Consider the following 22,138-nt stretch of genomic DNA (forward strand, 5'->3'; position numbering starts at 1 on the left):
CACACACAGGAGTATCACAACAAATTCTCCTTCTGCCGTGCTCTGGCCACAGCGCCCAGCCTCCTGCACCAGAGGGGACAAACTGGGTCAGGGTGATCTCCAGCAATCCAGCTAAGCTAACTTTCTGCCTGCTCTGCATTTTCTGCAGCAGTGCAGAGCAGATGCAACGGGGGTCAGGATCTGGCCCCCCACATTTAAAGTTTTAAAGATTATCATTCAGCGGAAGCTATTGTGAGGAAGAAAAAATGCTAAGCCCAGAGCCTAAGTTATTTCTCTGACCCTGAATGCTTTAAAACATATTTTATTTGGCCAGTTACAGAAAACATGTGGCAAAGCCTTCATTTTTTTGGAAAGTTTGTCTTGCAACACAAAAAACCTTTTATTCTGCCTCTCTGCTACGCACAGCCCTGCACCCACACAAGCTGCTCCCGCCTGAATTTTAAGTTCTGAATATATTTGATAACTCTATTTACTCTGCAGAAATACCAACAAGGTTCCAATCAAAGATTAATACCATGATCTACTGGGTGGGGGCAAACAGGAAAGTGCCCCCATGAAAAGTTTATGCTACAAGCAAAATGGGAAGGTTCAAGATGATCAGGTATTAGAAAAGACATGTGAAGTAGGAAGTTCAAGACAGACTTGAACAGCAGAACTCATGTACCTGAGTCCTACTGTATTTAGCAGCAGCAAGAAAATTTCATCAGTGCTCAACAGTCATAGAGCTCTTACCTGAGTATAAGGCTGAGGGACGAGCTTGCAGCACCGTTTTGGAGGCAAAAAGCTTTGTTTTCGAAGTTCCACTTCCAGCTCTGACCCAGCGTCAGTCCCCAATATATGGCCTTTCACCTGTTCAAAGAAAAAAAAAAAAAAAAAAACCACCAGAATTACTCATTTAACTCCTAGAAACCCTGCATGTGCTAATGAGCTCAAGCAGCGTTTGCAGGGCGGTTGAAGAGTGAGAGACATATCACACAGGAGGAGCAGAGCAAGAGAGCTGCTTGCAAATCCGTTTGCTGTGCTCCCCGTCCTGTCAGCTGTCACCGCTATATCCAACCCTCTCCTAAATCTTTCTTAAGGACACAGCATAAAATTAAAGGTTCTCTTCCAAGCATAGCTAGAAAACCTTTAAGCCCCCAGCCAGCAGGGCAAGTGCAAGCCCACTGCAAGGCGAGGTGAGGGATCTGACTCTGACCCCCACGGGAAGGCTGATGCTGTGCCAGTGCAGACAAAGGCTGCACACACATTTTCACCCTACGGGTGCAACTCCAGGAATGGTTATTTCCAGCTGAGAGACAGCATCAAGCAACGCTAAGGTGTAGCACAAGCCGTAACCTTTCCAGCCTTTCCATTTAGTCCTGGAGACAAAATAACATAGTAAAGGTATTTCTAAACACCTCAGAGCATGCAGAGGCTTGGGATTGCTGGGACGGTGATGGCTATTGTGCTGCTTCCTCTGTCAGGGGCAAATCCCTCAGCTCTTCCCTAAAGCCTCCCCTCAACTGAGCCCCGCAGGACCGATAGCTCACCTCCTCCTCGTCCTCCACTCACGCTGCCTTTGCCTCGAGGTAAGGGACAAGCCCACTGTCCAGGCCCCCTGTGCTCTGTGGCCAGCAAAGCAGTTGCCATTCTCGGTGGGTTTGCTAATCAGGCAATCGGCACGGCCCACGCTCGGTGCCCGTGGCCCAGCTACAGGCTGCTGGTGCTTGGCACAGCGGCTCTGTGTGACTCAGGCAAGCAGGAGCCTTTGGATATGCCTTCCCCTGATTTATATCTGTGAGTGATTCTTTGTGTTCGGACCATATTGTTGGTGTGCCAGCTACACTGTAAAAATCTGGAGTTAATAAACTCCACTTTCAGATCACAGCAGCTCTTTCCAGGGTGCAGTTTCGTAGCCCTGGCAATGCTTGCTCCTGCCCCACCAGCTAGTGCAGCTGCTGATACGTTTCACATTGGAAAAACCCTGTGACTGCAGACGTGAACAACCCCGGGGAAAGCCAGGTTAGCAGTGCCTAGCAGCCTGCCTCCCTCCTGCTTCATCTCCTTCCCCCTTTTGGTGCGGAGTTGGGGGCCCGTGATCCTGCAGCCCTACACTCCAGCTGCAAGAAAAGCCTGGCACCTGCAGGCTGCGCTCCCTCTGAGAAAAGACCCAATTCCAAAAAAGAAAAAAAACCCAAACAAATTAAAAATGGATGTGACCAGATGTCACAACACCTTGAATCCAGGGGAATCTGAAAAATGTTATCTTATCTCTAGCAACAGAAATGTTACTGTCCTGGGCAGCACCTTCCTGCAGCACAGCAGGTTCCTCCGGGACAGCTGTTCAGCCACAGCAGCTCTGGCCCCCGTGAGGAAACCTATCTTGGGGCATCTCGTTTTGTGCAGGCCTAAATCTGTTTCAGATCTGGCCTTTAACATCCACACCTCATGCCTGCAGCTGTAAGGTGGAGCAATTCTTCTTTTCCTTGCCTTCCCTGCAAAGAAGCAACAGGAAAGGCGAGCTTCACCCTCTGGGGACATGTCACAAAGCCACCGAGGACAGAAAGAAAATAGACTTTAAAGGGATGGAGCTACATTGAGGATAACTTCTTCCCCCTACCCTACACTTGCCTGCCTCCTCTCTGATGCACTGCCATGCATTTGTGACCCCATTGGTGACACTGCACTGTCCGTCTTGCAGGGCTTGCTCCTGTGGCCCTCAGTGGCCAGGACTTTCCTTGCAACATCGTCGGGCTCACAGCAGCCCAGTCCCGCTTCGCTCTGGAGCAAATTGCATCGGAAACTGCTCAGGGAAGGGCTGTTATTTTGCAAAGCAGTGAGCTCGTTTACGGAGCTGTATAAACAACAGGACCACCTCTGCCACCTGGGCTACACTCTGCTGAACAGCTGCTGCATCTCTCTCCAGAACTGGTGACATTTTGTAGCGGGTAACAGTGACCGTGCGTTAGACTGCAGCCTTTCGCCCATGCCAGAGTTGTGGCTCATTTGTGAATTATCAGCCAAAAAAGGTAGAAGCAACTTTCACCTCTCAGCATCCCCATGCAAGAGGTATGCTTCAGAGCTGATTACATTTCAGCAGAGTGATTCATTTACTCTAAGCCATATTTTTGGCTTGTATAAGCTGAATCAACATCAATGGAGCTAAACCAGTTTACACCAGGTCAGCAGCATGGCTCCCCATTTTCATGGCATGGAGCTCAGCCCTGGAAGGTTCTGAGCAGCCTTTTGATGGTGCACAGGCTGGGTGCCCTGTGGGCAATGAGCCCTGGCCTGGGAGGAGTGGGGTTTGGGGAGGCTGGTTCGTTTTGTGTTGCTCTGGAGAAGGAACAGAGCAGTGCTAGTCACAGCGAGTGACACCATGAGTACAGAGGACATGTCTGGCAAATGAAATAAACCACTTCGGGACTGAAACTGGGAGTCGGGGCTGCAGGAGAGCTGCAACAGGCCCAGGAGAGCCCTCAGTGCAGGCAGTCAGGAGAGCAGGATCAGACCACTATACTCATCACCTCCATGGGACAGACACAGGTTGTCAACAGCTTTTCATACCAAGAACTGAAAGGATTAAAGCATTTACATTCAAACCCAGAAGAAAATTGACAAATACAGGATGGCCGTTTGCTACTGTAACAAACACTTCCAGCACTGGTTCTGCACACAGTGCAGAGCAATGGGTCCTGTGCCGTACTGGGTGCTTGAGATGAAGGGATGTGTGCACCCAGTTCACGCCATAATAATTAAGGTGTATGAAGACTTACAGCCATCCTTTTTCCCCAGCCCTTTGAAGATACACTCCTGGGCAAATCCCTCTTCCAAAAACTCACTGACAAACGCCTCAGACCCAGGACACACCATTAAGCAGCTTGGAAATTGATACGAGAATTAGGCAGAACCACAGAGCGACGCTGGATGTTAAATGCTGTGGTTGTCTACAGGAACATTCACCCAGAGATAGCAGTGCTCTGTGCAAAACAGGGTTGAGCATAAGTAACCCCATTTTACACAAGCAGAATGCAAACAACGGAGATCAAAGGCTGGCGGCATTAAAATAAAAACAAAACCTGCAAATACCATAGGCACCTTAAGCAAGATTTGGCAGAATTTCGGCAGCTTGGTTGAAAACTGAAATCTGGGAGCTCCATCCTCCCGTTCAGCTGCTGCCTAGCCCTGGAGGTGCCTGAACTTGCCCACGGTCTCCCGGTTCAGCTCTCGGTCTCCTTAGGTGGCCGTTAACCCACCCCCAAGCCTGTCCAGAGCTGCTCCCGTCCAAACTACTGCGCTGCAGCTCCCACCTGAGTGCTGCCCGGGGTGGCAGTGCTGTCCCCATGCGAGCAGGGACAGCCTGGGAGCTGCAGCAGAAGCACACTGTGATACAGCCTGCAGGTGAAACACAGCGATACACGTCACCACTCTCCAAGAAATGCCTTTTGCTGAAAAAAAGAAAAAAAAAGATATCAAGCTCTCCCTGGGAGCACCCGACCCCACATGCTGCCCTGCGCAGCTCCCATCCTCTCTGCTACCCACCCGGTGGGGCACAAGGAGCTCCCCAACAGCCCCCCGCGGGGAGCCCCAGGGCAGGGGGAGAGGAGGGGGAGCAGGAGCCCGCACCGGGGTGGGAAAGGTGCCCAGCGGTGGGCTGGGGTGCCCCCCGGCAGTTCCCACGCAGAAGCCGGCCTGGCCGGCAGCAGCCCCGGTCCCCAGCAGGGATGCCAGGCGTTCAGCCGCTGCGGGGCCCTTCCTGGATCAGTGCCCAAGCACCCTCCAGCAGACCACGCAGTGCAGCAGAGCATCAGTTACCTTACAGTTACCCACAGCTGCAAATACATACAGCAAGAGCTGTTTCCCTCCTTCGCAGATGCTTTGCAGTGTCGCAGCATCCTGGATGCTGGTACCAAACTGCAGCCGTTGTCCAGCCGCCTCCATACCCCACAAAGATGCCGGGGCAACACAGGCTGGGGCCGGCTGTGCCTTTTGCCACTTTTTCAGCATAACCAAGGCTTAAGGCAGAGCTTTGTTTCAGAAATCACATGCCCATTTCTCCTCCTGTTGCGTGAACAGGGTGGTTTCACACAAGTAACAAAACATGGTAGATGCCGGTGGTAAATAAGTGCTGAAGCCCAGCTCCCCCCATGCTGTAATCCTCTGCACTTTTCTCAAACACAATCAACAGCCTGGCCTAAGGCTTATTTACCCACTTCCAAAATTCTTAGTCTCACAGCTAACAATGCATTAATCACTGTCAGACCACAGTCTTTTGTTTCTGCTCCTCTGCAGGCATCTGTCAGAATCACAAAAAAGTAATTATCATAGTCTAGATGCAAAAACTCAGACCTTCTCTGCAGATGCATTTCACTGGACACTCTGTGGCCCCTTCAGCAACCACTCCACCTGTTCTTCCATTCTTTTATTCACCCCTTATATTTCTAGCTCTGGGGCTGGACACCTGCTCCCTCTTGCCCAAGCACTGGCCCTTTTTCAGCCTCACAAGCAGCACTGAAAGAGAGGACCACCAACATCCTTCCCTGCAGCATTGGCCCATTTCAGGCACCCTGGTTCCCAACTTATTAACTGTATTGAGAAGTGGAGGTAGCTCCTCTCTCCTTCATATACACTTCTGTATGGTTCAGTTCTAACCTTCCACCCACACAGCACTCCAGAGCACGCAGTATTTAGAAGCATGAAACAACCTGGACAAAATTAAGCCATCTTCCATCTAAAGCCTGTGGCATGATGAACAGATCCAGGAGCACTCTTGGGGAGGCATCCAAGTTCTGCCATGGCAGATGGAGCAGCTGCTTTTTCTTTGCATCTTGGAGTCTGGACCCAGCTGCCCACAGGGAACCGACACTGCCAAAAGATGGAGGGGCACCAAGGGTTCACCTGCACGTGGTAGCTGCAAGTGTTTGTGCACACTGGTGCGCCATGAAATGTCTCTGGAGCCGATGCAGTTTGTGCCACAGTAAAGCTGTTCCCCACAACATAGGCACAGCTGTTTCCAAAGGCAAAGGGAAATAAATCGTATCTATCTAAAGAATCTACAGTGAGAATAAATAAAAAAGTGATAGTTCTTACTCAAATGCAAACTGCTTCCATAAACAGGGGTGCTGGCCCTGCATGCCCAGAGCCTTCCCTGCAGCAGCAGCAGTCTGTCTGACCACCCCTTACTGCTGAGCACTGCCTGAGGAAGTCTCTTTTCTCCCTCCCATGAAAGTTTCTGTGCATGATTCAGCAACCATCTACAAAAAGCAAATCTAAACGAGTTCACTAGGCAGAAGGAAGAAACAGAAGACAGCATCTTTCTGGGTGCCTGCGGGACAGTTCAGTAGATGCTCGGATCACACAGTCCTCTCTCCATTTCTTAAACATGTCCCCGGGTGCGGGAGTTCCTTAGTCCTTCTTTCCCTCTCTATGGTAAAGGCTGAGAAGCAGGAATGGACAAAACCAAGCAGCAAACAAAACGAAGTATTTGTATCAGCACAAAAGTTTTGTTCTAATAGTCTTTGAGCGTGTGGGCTTTACAGAAGGAGAATGCCTGGCCCAGCCAACGCGACATAATCACACTGCCACTGATACAGCTTCTGTTGGAAGTGCAACCCAATATAAGAGTACCTTTTCCTGTTGGGAGATTTGGCTTATAGCTCCTTTCCTTAGAGAAATCTGAAGCAGGAAGAACTCTTGTCCCCAAAACTGGAATTACACTGCTGGAGATTCAAATGAGTAATTTATACTTGGAAATTGCCTCCTGTAAAGAAACTCCAGAAGTCTGTATGACCCCAGCATTGCTGGCCTTCAAACGCTGCTCCAGCCAGAGCTTCCCAGCCGGCTGTGCTGCCTGTAAATCTCCAAGAAAGCAGCTGAGTCTTCTTAGAGCTTCACTCCTCATATATACATGAATTTTAATTGATTTGACTGGTTCCAGCTGCCAGCTGACACTGCGGAAAGGACAGAGCTAGACCAACCCACGCTTCTCCCTCCCCACGGCAAGTCTATTTGTGGCCCCGCGCCGTGCTGGAAATAAACTGCTTTTCTTGGAGAGACCCACGGCAAGCGTTGGGCTCTTTGTGGAGGCCACAGCAGCCTCAAAGACAGTCATTTTAACTCAGATTTCAAAGTTCCCACCAAGGGGTTTTGGAGGGTGGGAAATGCTCCTGGGAGTGGTGGTGAGGGGGGAAGAGGAGGGAGGTGAAAGATCAGGTTTGTCTCCCCTCCTCATGCTTGAAAATCTGTCCTTCAGAGTCTGCCTGCTCTCCTTCCACCACATTTCTTCCTCTAGCCAGAAGATCCCAGTCTCACAAGTGCAGTGCTGAGTATGTTTGAAATGACTCATTAATGTTTGCGTACATGTGCCAGATGCCTTCTCTTTAAATAAACAAGCAAACAGAAACCTCAAACATCCTCCGAGAGGCGGAATGTTTTCCCTACAGTGAAGGCCAAGAGTGGTTGCTTGTGCAGGACAGTGGAAGAAGGTTCCCCCCACTCCCCAAAATCCCACTTTATGCACATTTCTGTTCCCTTCCTCGTCCCTCCCCCTGCCACACAGGTGATCCAGAGTGTGGGGAGGTTCTGAGAAGTGTCACAGCTGCTTATTTCCTCCTGCAGCACCTAAGAGGAGGGGATTTTGGAGGACAGCAGCTAAACACAGCTGATGGGAGGCTGCATTAATACAGCCTTTGATGGGTGTTCCTAAGAGCATCTGCCTGTGCAGGAGCCCCTAGCTGATAGAGGCAGTACCTGAGGTCACCACAGCGGGTTTTTTTCAATAATTTATGCCTGATGCTTCCTGAACTACTTAGGTGCTTTTGTTAATTTTGTCCAAAACCCCTTTTCTTCCAATATGTCACTTAACTCACTGGAAAATTAAGCACTGTGATTTCCCAGTCCAGCCGCATTCAACATTGCTAAACAGCTCCCCTGTTCCTTACATCATGAAAATGGCAGCATTACACATGGGATACCTGAGATAAACAGTAGGTGTGCAGAAATGGGCCATAACAGAGTTTGGAGTCAAAAAGCTCAGATCCAAAATTGCAGGGAAGATGACAGCAGTGAGAAGTGGTCCCTCTGGGTTTGCTCCGCAAGCTTTGCTCCCATGTGTCAGCTCTCAGAGGCGAAGAAACTGCCCACTGCTCCACATACACATAGCATCTTTCTTGTGAGGAACTGTTCATACATGCCGGACTGATTCCACATCAGCAAGCACCATAAAATTTTAAATAAAAAAAAGTGAAGTGTATATTTCTTTCATGTCTTGTGCAAAGGCATCGGCTACTGAAAGCAAGAGGGATTCAGGCGAGTGCTCCATGATATGTGACTAGAATATGTTTCTTCTGAAGTCCTCTAATCAAAAGTAGTAATATATTCCCTCTTTTCCCCTAAGACTTGGAAATCACATTTTTGCGCCTGCCACAGGACTGTCAGGATCAGCATTTCAAGTAGCAACTCAGCCTTTATCAACATTCAACAGCATTGTAAGTCAGGAATAATTAATGTAATATTAACATAAAGTTATCAAGGAAGGTAAGACTCTAAGCATTCAACATCAGATTCATTTAGTATTTACTGCAATAATGCCATCAGCAGGAAGTTATTTAACATAAATGTCATCTTCAGTGGGCTGTCTCAAGGTAGGAAAGAGCAGTTCGGAGGTGTGCCCCGCTCTGTACGTACCACGCTCAAGCTCTCCAGAGCTCTTCAGTGCACTCCTCGGAGGGTCATCTTGGAAAGTCACTTCATGTATCTGTGCCAAAACAAAACCCAAAGAAATATTTCTGTAAACCCCACAAATGCTTGATATATACCAGATGAATAGAGCTACACTGTGAAGACAGATAGATAGATCATACATACAGTGTGTATAGAAATGACAGATAAGAGTCCACAGGAATGTTAGACAAGAGTCTTTAGAACCATATATTTCTATTTATACACACATACAAATGTGAAAGGATACATAAAATCAAATTCTTACATCCATTCAGTAGAACAGGGCAATATATTGTGGCTTTTACAGAAACTGTTTCTTGACTTTTCAGTGGCCACAACAGTGTAGCATACTGTGCTTAGCTACAGCAATATACACATATATATAAGTATAAAAACACATAAACCAATAAAAATTCAGTCTCAGTCCAGGGTTTTGCCTTATGACAGAGTAAGACAGCTAAGCTAGTTTTCTTAGCATCTGGAAGGATTTACTGTCTTTCAGGACAGCTCGGTATCAGTTCAGCAGCGCTGGGGCCTGACTCCTGCATTCCTGTTCCCTCTATCTCCAGGGCCACTGCAGCAGAGCCGAAAAGCGGAGGAGCCTGGCTGAGGGGTCTGGCTGAGCAGGGCTGCAGTAAGTGTCTAATGGGATTTTCAAGCATGCCAAGGCTGCTACATTACGCTGACATTAGCAGGAGTGAGGTGCCCAGGCATGCTGGAAAATCCCTGTAGCTACTTAAGTCTCACTGGTAACAGCATAGCACACATGACAGAGCGCCTGGAGCCAGGATCTCACTGAATCTCAGTGGAACTGGGACACCTGGATCCAGTAAGTTCCAGCAAACCCCTGCATCGGTGAGCAGTCCATGCTGCAGGCCTGGAGCATGTGCCCTGGGTTGCAACCGTGCGGCAGCCTGGCGGCTCCCATTGAGCGCTCTTGGCCCCTAGCCGCCATGGCTGCTCCGCACCCGGGGTACGAACAACGGGAACAACAAACGCGCACAGAGAAGCAACCAACCTTTCTCTGCAAGATAAGCCCCAAAGGCCAGATTCTGCACCATCAATCACAGAGCTGATGTAAGCAGCGTGCAGGGGAGCAGGGGGAGGATCAAGACTGGCCCAGGAGAGGAGATGCCTCCAACTCCATCCCTAGCAGCCTGAAGCAGTGGTGAGGGCATCTGCTGTAATCTCCTTGTTGTGTATGGGGCTTTAACAGTGTCAAACACGTCTTGAATGAACAGCATGCCTGCCTTTAAAATGAAGAAGAGTAAGTCCTACAAGTCCTACAAGTAAGACATTGTCAGCGATCTGCTGCTTGGAGTTACATCTAGATACGCAGTTCCAACACACTGCTGCTTTCTGGGGCCTGAAAAGAAGTTTCATTATGACAGAGACCTTTCTGCGTGAGATCTCCTCACTACAGGACGGGTGCAAGCAAGCCAGCCTGCTGCAGCTTAAGATGGAACGCTTCCACCGAATCCAAGTCCCACCACTTCTTAGCCAGTGCCATGCTTGTTTGACTGTCTATGGACCAAATGCTATAGAAAAACGTAAATATTTTTATGGCCTGGTTTGCTTAGAAGACTAGGAGGATGGCTGGCTAAGTGGAAAGGAATGCTGTGCACACACAGCAGAACAAATTTAATGAAAGACAGAAGCCAGAGGTATTCTTTAACCCAGAGATGGAGTGCTTTGCATTGTTAAACAGCAGTTGTTTAGTACACCACAAAGAGAGCATTAAATTCCAGATAACACAATTAGTAATGAACTTCCCAACACAAAGTGCTGTCACCATCAGCATGACCTCACTCTCCTCATGCACAGAATACAGGCTGGCTTTACAGAGCGATTTACTCGTCCCATTTTGCTTTTGAGAAATCGGCCAGGTGCCCAGTTCACTCCATACTGGTGGAGGGTTATGGTGGAGACACAGCCAGACCCCTCTCAGAGGTGTGCAGGGGAAGGACAAGGAGCAAATGTGTACAAGATGGAAGATGGGAAAATCCACTTGGATATTAGGAAAACTGTTTTCAGCATGAGGGTGGCCAAATATTGGAGTGGGAGGCAGAGAGGTGGTGGGACCCCTGTTCTTGGGAGGTGTTCAAACATCAAGTAAACACAGCCCTGAGCAACTAGATCCAGTTGGACCTGGGTTGAGCAGAGGTTGGAGCAGGGACATGCAGAAACTCCTTCCTACCAGCCTCTGTTATCCTGTCATTCTTTAGTTACCCAAAAGGGCACTTTTGAACAAGATATTAGTCACTGTTTTTTTCTTGCGCGCCTCCTGTATCAGTATATCCACATCGACTGGCTGTCGCAGATACCAGATCCACTGCACTGGCTGACCGAGTCTCCAGCTGACTGACACCTAGGAAATACGTGACCGGACCTAGGAACTGGCTTGAACTGGGGTACAAGTTACTTTAAAGACCAGCTTAATCTTCTCAAATATAGAAGTCCACAGAACAGACCGAAATTTGGTGCTTCACAAAGCAAAGACCGGGAGACGGCGACAGTTCAGACCACTGGCACAGAAGCTGTGAAGGGGGGGCTGCAGTAAAGGAGGCTCCTCTGTGCCCACCGTTAGGGCTGCTTTTGCCAGCACTGAGACAAGGGGGCCACACCAGCTCTGACGGATCACTTCTGCTTGCCTTGCACACCCTTTTCAAACAAGACCTCCCTCCTGCATGCACTCCAGCCTCTAACAGCTGAGTCCTGAAGGGGACACAGGACAAAATATGGCAACAAGAAGCCATCTTGCTGACTACCCTCCCAGTCCCAGGCAGCTGCAGACATCAGAGAGCAGCAGTTTGACGTCAGGGCGTAAAACAGCTCAGCAGATCTGCCTAGAAATCACCCCTCACAGCCCAGGGTGCCCAGCCCGGTGGTGCAGTCAGCAGCCTGCTGACCTCCACGCACCTGGGGAACATGGGGGCTTGAGTACCCATTTAACAACCAAAAAAACACCCTTCATAAAACAAAGTCAATGAAAATCCTGAGCTGAGGTCCCCAAGCTGTCACCACTGAGAGCCTCCAGTAACTGCAGGTTACACCTCCCAAGTTGCCTCTCTCAGTGCAACTCCTACTAAAGACCCTCCCTGGTGAGAAGCACAGCCCCCGCTGTTGGCTACCAGCACAGCCAAAGAACCACTGCTTGCCAAAAACATGCTTCAGCAGCAAGATCATGGGTGGCCAGCACCACCATCAGCTGACAAAAACACCCCAAAGGCAGCCTAGATCTCCCTCACCCTGCTCTGTCTTTCAACGAGATGTTCAAATTAGCTCTGAAAGTCGTAACTTACATTTATGTCATACCTCCTTGCATCTTCAGATGTTACCGCCCCAGCTGGGCACAGCCTCTGGCAGGAGGATCACCAGTTCCAACTCCCATGGCTACACCCAAGAGCACTCTACACTGGGATACAGCTTTAGTCAGGCAAAGCAAGCTATGCGAGGTGTAAAAATTTTTGGAAGAGAGCCTAGATGCAACACTAAAGAAAAGGCAAGAGAGGTAAGCCCAGCACAAACCTTGGCAGCATCCTAATGTACTTAATTTCTTTAGATACATTTATTTAATTGTATCTTTTCATATCATCGGTACTTATGAAGTTCAAGCTTAACCGGGGGGAAAACAGAAAGACTTACGTGGATGGATAAAAGCCCATCTAAAATATTAAAGCCATTTTTACAGCTAAACATTAAAACTATTTCAAGTCATTTCTTCAAAATACTATAATTATGTTAAATATAAGGTTATTTCCCCCATTTAACAAGCTCCTGGTCTTGTCAGCATGCTTGGAAAAAAAAAAAAAGGCAAGTAGACAAGGTTTAGCTGGGCCAGGATGAAAGTACAAACATCTTGAGGCCCATGCCAGCTTAATTTAAGTTGCAGGGTGCAAGGTCTCTGGCCACGGGGGCACAGCAGCCCAGCTGCTTGCTTTGGTGACTGCAACTGCTGGGACACCCATCCCCAGGCTTTAAGTCCCAAACTGTGCCACTGCAGCAAGCCCTCAGGACATTTTCCCCCTGACGCTGGGGCTCACACCTATTTGTTGCTCCCTGCCAAGCAGCCCTACCCCTCAGACCTGGCAGACAGCCCACCTTATCCCTCCTGATGCCCTCTGTCTTTTCCCCTTGCTCCTCCAGCAGCCTCTGCTCCCTCCACCCGGACCCTGCTCTGCCCCAGGCCACTGGGGGAAGATGATCCTTTCCCCTTCCTTACCGTCAGCAGCCTCTTTGCTCACAGAGCGGGGATTTGAATTTGTCTGGCTCCTAGGTGCTTTTTGGGCATCTTTACATGTATTGGAATTAAGAGATGTTTCTGAGAGCTGAATGCAGCTGCAGCAGCCAGCCAGCAACCTGTGAAGGGGCCCACGGCCATGTAGCTGCCCAGCCGGGGACTGTTTCCCTTGGGCTTTTCACATGGCCTCACTCCCCTTTTCCTGCTCTTTCTGCCTTCAGTTACGGCCATACGTGAACAACGCACCCTGTGTGCATGTTTCCCATTTAGTGCACAGGCTTGTAAAACATTTTTAATATGTGATTTACAAGGGTTTGGCTTGGACTAGAACTGTTCCCTTCCCAAGCTGAGCAAGGGTGGACTGGCGGAGGGTGTTTATGGAGGGCAAGGTGGGAGCTGACAGGCAGGGCTGAAGGCTCTCAGGTCACCGGCAGAGCCAGCAGGCACCACTGCAGCTTATGAGAAGCGATAAGGAAACACCACCATTCCTCCCTCAGCCAGCATTAGCCCCAGAAAAGCATTCCCATTTCCAGAAATGACATCTTTTGGGAATAAGCAATATTTAGACTTGGTCAAAAGCAGAAGCAACGAAAAGCTGCTGCAGTGTTTGAGCCAAATCTGTTTGTGACCTTTTCTCTCCCCAGAAAATTGCAACAAATACTATGAGGAACATAGAAGGAATGGAGAAAACAATGGCATTTTGGTTAAACTGAACAGTACCGAAAAACAACAGCTGATGATTTTATAGTAGAAATCTATTTTAAAAGATAATTCTCATGAAAAGCAATGTCTAATTTAGAAGTATCAGGCAGCCCAGTTTTTTATCATTCAAGGTTCCTAACTGATCTTTCCAAATGCTCAACTAACTACATTAGATACAATATCCTACCCAAATTCCAATTCCTTACTCAACTTCAATGAAGTTTCAATTGGAAAAGACAATATAAACCTTTCGTCCTAAAAAAACCTGCTACCACATGCAATTAAAGCAGTAGGGACCAGAGCAGCACTGTACTATGCATCTGATCAGCAGATGCAGCGTTCAAGTCTCCCTTGTGGTGATACACATTATGAAATGGAAGACTTCTATGACTTGATTTTTTATATATATATTACAAGATGATGTAATCACTTCAAGTGCTGAAAAAACACACTTAAATCACATCTTTGAGGATTCTTTACAGAGTTGTCGCAGACTGAAGGACACAAGACAAGTACGGAAATCTGAAAGGCTCCCCAGATACTGCTTTAGAAAGTCATTGGGGGAGGTGTCTTAAAATAATCATAAACATGTAGGGTTTTTTCCTTCAGAAACACCTCGTCCCTGCTAGCAGCAGCTCAGGCATCCCGAGTTTGATCGCTGTTTTGAACTGCTTTACACCACAATTCCATCAGCTGCTAAAGCAAGTCAGCACTAAGCGATGCTTAAACAGCGTTCAGGCAGCGCAGGACTTGTGACAGCCGGTGGGATGTGCTGCAGGGCTCTCCCGCAGGAGACACGCGTGATCGTGGCCATGGGATCACAGCTCCCACCTGCTTTCCTGTTCCCCCCCACGCTGGGACCAGAGCGATGACTTGCACGGACTTTGCCAGCACTAATAGAGGGAGGGGGTTGCCCCGCACAAGCAGCAGCAGTGCTGTGGTCAGATCCTGCCCCGCTCCCACCCAGGCAGGAGACAAACTGCTGAGCCCACTCACTTGCTGTGTGATGGCCCTCTTGGGCCATTTCTTTCATTAAGACAGTTTAGTGATTACAAACCCTCTGTGCATGCAACCTGCACCTCCCTCTGCTACCTGGAAATGTTGCATTTCTCAGCTGCACCTATCTGCAGTGACTAAACTGGTGGAAGCCTCAAGACACTTAGGAAAGAAGAAAAGGTCATCCAGCTGTTAGCCAAATCCTTCGGGTTGAGGATAAGAAAGGATTTGGGGTGGAAGTTGTGGGACTGCATGATTCTGAGCTTGAAGTTGCATCAGACAGGACACTCAGCACTGCAAATGTGCTTTGGCACACCAAAGGTGTACAGAGAGATGCCAGAAATAGCTTGGAGGTCTCACTTAGCATTTTTTTTGCATAAAGATTTTCCTTTAGTTCAGCCATTTCATCTGTCTCATGCTGATTTGCTGAAGCAGCTTTTTGCTTTTTTTTTTTTTTTTTTTTTTTTTTTTATTTCCCAATACCAGTCCCTGGAAACCACGAAGGGCAAGGCAGCCCACAGCTTTCAAAAGAATGACATTTCTCTTGGCATATTGATTACCAATACTGCCACTGCACTCCACATGTAAAAACAGGTTTCTGAGTATGCCAAGACTCTTAAATAAAACACGATGGAAAACACGATGGCTCAGTATTTTCTAGCTATGCTTGAAAAAAATCCATGCAAAACTTCTTCCTTTATCCCCTCCTGCTTTTCTCTTCTCCAGACCCAAATGTCAACATTACAATTTAAAACCTCCACAAAACGTGTTTCCATGTGTTTTGCTGCTCCCTTAAATGAGCTTTTCAACCATACACCACCAGCTCTAGCCTAAATATTCACCGACAGCTTTACAAAAGGACAGGGAAGAAGCCTTCTTTCCCTCATCTCTGCATATTTTTGCTTAAAACTGGCCAACAGCTTGAACAAGAGATGATGGCATATAAAATGATGTAAATAAGTGTAGTTCATATCAATTAACTGTAGGAGCAGAAAGAGGAAATGAGAAAGCATGTGTGTGTATGTGTGCAGGCGGTAACACAGCACTTTCACTGGGGAAGTGAAGTCTATAACCTAGCACACAGAGGTGTCCGAAGGGAGGTCACACACGCAAACATTATTTGCCTTCCCTGCACATTTGCCTTATGCTACAGCCTCACATTTCATAACCACATGCCATTTTTTCCATCCCAGATACTTCAATGCTTACCAGAGGTGGCACTAACTGAAAAAATAATTCAACATTTGCTCTTTAGCACTCGGTTTGCTGGCTTGTGCCTTACATACTGTGCATGGTTCCAGCACTTCTCTGAACGCAGAACTATTCATTTTCCATACAGCCCTCAGTGAGATGCCTATCCTAGAGATCCTGACTGCTTGCAAGCTTCAGTGACTGTAAGCACGGAACTCCTTGGTGAAACGAAGGAATGGTGGTACTTCTTATTTAGGAGATGTGGAAATGGCCAGAGAGAGTTGGAAGTGTCCTTTTATTTCAGTGCCTGATTTGGGGTTTTTAGAGGCTGCCTCTTCACGGGCAACTGCATCCAGTAACCCTCCCTAGTGCCTCCACCCTGCCCCACCAGGAGGGAAGGATCAGTGATTCCTTTGCCTGGTGCTGACACTATGCATGGTCATCCCAGCCTGGGCTGCACCCAGCTCTACCACCCAGCACCTTCCTGCCCACAGCCTACGGAGGAGCTGGGGGCAGAGCACACTGCACTTGCACTCCAGGCTCTGCCTTGGCTGCCAGTTCATTAATGGGCAAAATTAAAAATGCTAATCCCAATCCGCAAAGCCACCAGTGCACTGAGGTCAATTAGCTCTGCAGCTGCCTTGCCCTGGACACCCCACTGTGACAACGCTTGGAAAATGTTTGCCAGCCCCTGCCACAGATTTCCTTGGAGCAGGAGAATAAGCTCCTTTGCCTTTAGACTTGACTTCTGCTGAACCAGATTGCCTTTAAAAAGCCCTGAAGAGCTGGCTCATCTCCAAATGCTACTGAAATGAGGAGTCCCTTTTTTTTTCCCCATGAATTTTAAGTCATGCCCCAACATGGCTTTACATTTTTCCTTTGCCATAAAGTCAAATTTCTTACTAAGGCTGCTTAGGTAGGAGTTCAGTTAGGATGGAGCAGGCTGTGCTGTTCCCGAGTCGGCAGGAAACAACAGTCCCTAGACATTAACATGATGGACATGTCGACACGGAGAAACGTATGGTACCAATTAAGACAGTATCAACAATTATGCAGAACACAGTTGAGTGGATTAATTTGTTGCCTGGAGTAAAGGCTGCCAGTACGAAGCTGGCTGTCAAGAGACACACTTTCATCTTGCGTGCTGCCTTGTGCCAAATACTATGAAGCCTGTGTACACTAAGGATGATCGCTGGGTTTTCTTTCTCCACCAGCAATTCTGAAGTAGAGAAGGAGCAATCAATTAATGTCTCTATGTGCTACCTCCTTTCTTCTCTGTTAAAACAAAAAAAATAAATAAAACCCAATACAAAAAAAAAAAAAACAAACCCTTGAAAAAATCCCCAAATGACCGTTATTCCCAAAACACTAAAATAAGAACTGCAGAGTAACTGGGAAAGGGTGGCTCTTTTCTTGCTCAAAAAGGTTTTCTTCTGCTGAGAGGCAGATGAGATAACTCATTTGTCAAATACACTTTTTCCCAGTTCTCCAAGCAGAGAGAAGAAAAATGGTTAAGTCATGTGTGTGACTTTTTTTCCAACTTGCTATTTTTAAACTGACCGGACAGATAGTTACACACTGTCTGTCTCTTGCTTCCCACCCATTCTTTGCCAAGGAAGATGCAAGATTACCTCTAGCAAGTTGTGGGTAAGTTCTCCTGCCTTGCCAAGCACCTTCCAGAGACTTGGTAAAATGCCTTAATTCTAGAGGGGCTGTAAGAACAAGCAGCTGATTTTCTCTAAAAACCTTCCATTTGCAAAATGCTATGTAGGTCTGTGGCTGTCAGAGTATTAAACAGCAAAGAAAAAACTAGGACTTGTAAATAATCACTTGCTGCACTAATAAGCAGCAGCATTTGAATTCCTGCTAAAGCTTTGTACCAGCTGTGCTTTGTCCCAAAATCCAATTAAAAAAAATCTGCTTATGCTTGTTCCTACAATATGAAGAATATTGAACTATCCTTCATAAACTCTGCTGTTGCTTACAGAGCATATGGTTCCACATCAGGCTCTCATTTCTCCATATTTAGCCTTGTTAAACTACAGCATGCCTACCTGAGATATAAATTACCTTGAGGCTTGGAGTAATGCCATCCTGAGTAAGGAAACTATTCATAACACTGCACTCCTTAATTTAACGCAGGCAGAAGTCGCCTGCCCACTTAGAACATAGCACACGCTGATCACAGTCGTTGATGGAGAAATCCAGTTTTAATCCAAAATTCCCAGTAAACATGTTGTTCTCTGAGCAACAGAGCCATGAAATCTGGTTTTCTGGAGGTTTATATCCTATATGCCTTACTCCTCCAGCCATTACATTTATAGAATATTTGCAGTTTGGCAGTATTCCCATCACAAAGCCTTCCAGCTCCTTCCTATTACCTTTATTCCTACTACTGCTCCTTAGGTAAAGAAGCCATAAGTTGCAGGGTTCCAGACTTCCTCAGACCAGACACGGGGCTGCCCTTCGTAGGGATCGCACTCCTATGGGCCTCTCCTACTCTGACACTGATTTTACTCTTGACACTGATTTGCAAGAAAAAATATTCTTCAGACTTTCCCCCTTGACCAAATTTGATCAGAACTGCTCAACCCTTACCACCGCTTTTTAGGGTAAAGAACGGACAGACAGTATAAGACATCAGAGTAATGCAATTCGTATCTGCTATGTGTAAGCGCAGTTCATATCTGCACTCTTACCTGCCACGTGTAAGTGCAAAGGGGCACCCAGCGAACTGTTCGCCAAGCGCTGAGTGTGAAGTCTGAGGGTGTTTCTGTCTGATTAGCAATTATTTGCTGATATAGCACAGATAACACAGGGCACCTAACAGGAGACTGAGCCCTCAGAGAGGCACTTCATGCTTCCCACCAGTGTCTCAACCACTGCCCTAAGGAGTGGGAAGGAATCTTTGAAGCTGCTTCCAATACCTCCACTGAACTCTAACGGGGTTAGAGTTTCTGGGCCCAAGTGCTTTGACCCATTTTTCTAACTTAGGGCTCGTTTTTCTTCATTTCAGGAGCCCTGTGCCCAGGGTTGTTTTCTTCCATGTGCTCAGGTATTTGCATAGACAACATTCTCCAAATGAAAAGATAAAATCTCTCGACAGCACTTCCTGGAAGGTTACTCCTGCAGCCAGTAATCCTCTGCCAGCTGCCAGGCACACCGCCTGCCCGGTCAATGCCAGGCACACCGCCCGGTCAATATGCCAGGCACACTGCCTGCCCGGTCAATGCCAGCCTAGACCTTTTATTGTCTTGCCATCACACAGGCACAGCCTCCCCCCCCGCCCCGATGGCTTCCCCCTGGAAAGTCGCCCCTCCAAGCACACAGCAGCTCCTCCTGCCCACCCAGCTCCCCCAAAGCAGACGCTGCCTCCTGCCCTCCAGCACGGCCCTGCTGCTCCCGGGCTGCACCCCCCAAGGCTCCTTCTTATCTGCTCCTTCCAGATGCCTCTGACATGGCCTGAGGGGCAGAGGGGACTAGCAGTGATGCCAAGGAGAACTGAGGAAGGTTAAAACAGGGCAGGAAAAATTGTATCCGTTCAGACATGCCCAAATATGATTTTTTCTTCAATTAAACTTCTAAACATCTACATCAGTAAGAGTTTTTATGAGGAAAAAGAATTTATTTCCTCTACTTTTTCCTCCTGCTGGCAAGTGCAATAAAAACATTTCCTCCTAAACATTTTTCACTACCACCTTTTTTTCCTTTTCTACCATTTTCTTTCTCTTTTACTATTTTTGAGCTTTCCCAGTGTGAAATGTTTTCAGAAATGGCAAGATAATAAAACATCCACAAAACAATGAAAAAGATGAGATAGGAAAAATAATTACAAGACTTAATTTAGCCTTTTAGCCTTAGTAGCACAAGAAAAGGAGGCTAAAAATAGCACACTTAAAATTCTGAAATATCTACATATCACTTAAAAATCTACATATCTACTCCCTTAAAAAAAAAAACCCTCTGAAGTTTTCTTTGAAAAAGTACTTCTGAATACATGGAGATGGGCATCTTCTGAAAGAGAAATTAGAGTTTAGTGAAGCCTCATTTTTTCTGCAAGAAACATTTCACTGGGGAGGAAAAAAAAAGCCAGCTCATTGTAACGCAAGTTTAGTCATCGCCATCGCATGATTGGTGATTAAGAGGAGCATGATGCCATGTAGACTGCTTCCCTACCAAGGCAGGGTAGAGAGGAGCTTCAGGAGACCTTGGGTGATGGGAGAAGATACAGCACAGTACATGGTATAACAGCAAGGACAGTTATTCTCCAGCACTGCTGGAATGGTCATGAGCTTCCCACCGTCCCACAAGGAAGGGGGTAGAGCCCACACAGAGCCTATGTCATTTGAGGAGTGGGAATAAAGAACAGCAAAACAGTCCGGTTCTAGCCTGCTCTTAAAGAAATGACTTAGCCATTCAAACACACTAAAATATTAAACATTGTTTAGGTATTGAAGTACTTGAAAATTAAATGCTTTCTTCACGAGGACTGGAAAGTGTGAGCTCAAAAGCAATGGCAATCCTCCTGCGAAGGAACCTCAAGGGCACCTCCTGAGACACTTCACCCTAGTCTGCTCTGAGAACGTTGTTAAGACAGGAGATTGCTGGACAGGCAGGGGTACCCTGGTACCCTCTCTGGGCTGCTATGTTAAGGATGATGTGACAGAGGGTTTGCACGGAAGGCTGGGAGGGTCTGCTCGTTCAAGTGCATCTCCTCTACTAGCAATGAGACCAAGGGGATTTCCTCCTGACAACAAAACTGCCTTCTCTCCCCCAGAGACACACAGCTCGCTGGAGGAGACGCGGAGCTGCAGTGCATCCGCAGCCACGCAGATCTGGAGGGAACCAACCTCTCCACACACAAGCCTTCCCAGCGGCGCACCCCAGCAAGCCCAGGCTGGGTCCCGAGAACAGCTCTGCCACTCCTCCCCTGAGGGAGCACTCAGCCTCAGATTGAGCTTCCCAAGTCAAAATCTGCAAATACAGGGCGCTCTCTAGTGTCCTTGCTCTGCTCAGGAGAAGCACAAGTATCCCAAGGTGCTGACATCACTCCAGACAGCATGGTACAGACATTCAGGCAGAGGGATGCCCAAGGCCTGCTATTAATTAGGACGAGTTTGCCAACACACCTGTTTGATTGAACCTTCTGGTGGAAGCTGCGCCAGCTACCTCGTGGTGGTCCCTAACCACAGCACAATGCCTTCCAGAGCAGCCCTTCAAAAAAACAGGTTTATAAGCCGCATTCCTGATGGACCAGAACTATTCCAGGAAAGTTTCTGATGCGGGATTACATCCCTGAGAACCTGAGAATGATCCCATCAGATCCCAAACTAGCCATCAGTGATGGTAACACAGGTTGTAATTACGGGGTGCAAGCTCAGAGGAGAAATCGTCCTGGAGGAGCTGGGACAGAGGTGGCACTGGGGAGGGCTTGGCAAGCCATGGCACGAGGGGTACCAGGGGCTGAGGGCTCCTCTGGGACCCGCAGATACCATTAGCCATGCAGAACAGCTTAACCTCCACCAAGCAGCACGGACGGGAGCAGCCTCGGTAAAAACACCAGTCCTTCCCTCACGTCTTGCCTCTTCCCATCATCGCTTCACCGGGGGAGGAGGCAAGGGCAAAGCACATTTCTAGCTGTTGAAGGTGAGCAGAATCCAAAATGGCAACTGCTTTGATTTGCTCTTAAATGGCTTGCTGGTCCCGTTACTACTGCATTTTCTGCTGTTATGGAGCCTCTCTTTCTCCTGTGCTTCTCTGAGGCTGACAATTCATGACAGAAATACAGCACATCCCACAGACTCATAGCCTCAGGCCCAGCTGTGTTTGCCTAAATGACAAGATCAATGTGGCAATCTGCTGCAGAACATACGAGACTCCCCCTTCTCTCTTTTTCTCTCTCTCCCCTTTAATATACATTTCACATTAAATCAGCATCTAAAGGGAGGAGGCTTCTCTAGTGCCTAGGAGAACATATTTTCTTCGAGCTTACAACACTGGCTGGTGATGGGGGGAAATATGCTTACACCGTGTAATTGACTTGATGTATGCCATGTTTTGGCAGGATAAACACCACCCCCTGGACTCCTTGCATTCCAGCGTCTCCCGTCTAAGCTCCTTGTAAAAGCGTGTTGGGAATCCATCAAAGACACTGAGTAGTTTTGACATGAAGATAAATGCTCTTATCTTCAGCTTCCAACGTTGCTTCTCCAAATAAGCACTCTTGACAGTTTTTGCTGTTTAAACTGCTCTTCAGCTAGGGACGGGAACAGAGGGAAACCGTTTTAACCCACCTTCTTTCAGCAAAAT

General features: G+C 47.8%; 1 long non-coding RNA gene across 2 annotated transcripts in view; it reads right to left on the reverse strand.

The window, feature by feature from the left end:
• The window catches only part of LOC308064711, a 59,280-nt gene that overhangs the window by 23,000 nt on the left and 14,142 nt on the right, over positions 1-22,138 (reverse strand). The window contains exon 1 of one of the 2 annotated variants that reach the window (XR_013928497.1): positions 1-22,138. This exon is cut by the window's right edge and continues 14,142 nt beyond it. This is a non-coding gene — a long non-coding RNA (uncharacterized lncRNA). The other variant, XR_013928498.1, reaches the window with a different exon arrangement.

The sequence above is a fragment of the Falco punctatus genome (assembly GCF_963210335.1).
Source record: "Falco punctatus genome assembly, chromosome: 5".
Taxonomy (NCBI): domain Eukaryota; kingdom Metazoa; phylum Chordata; class Aves; order Falconiformes; family Falconidae; genus Falco; species Falco punctatus.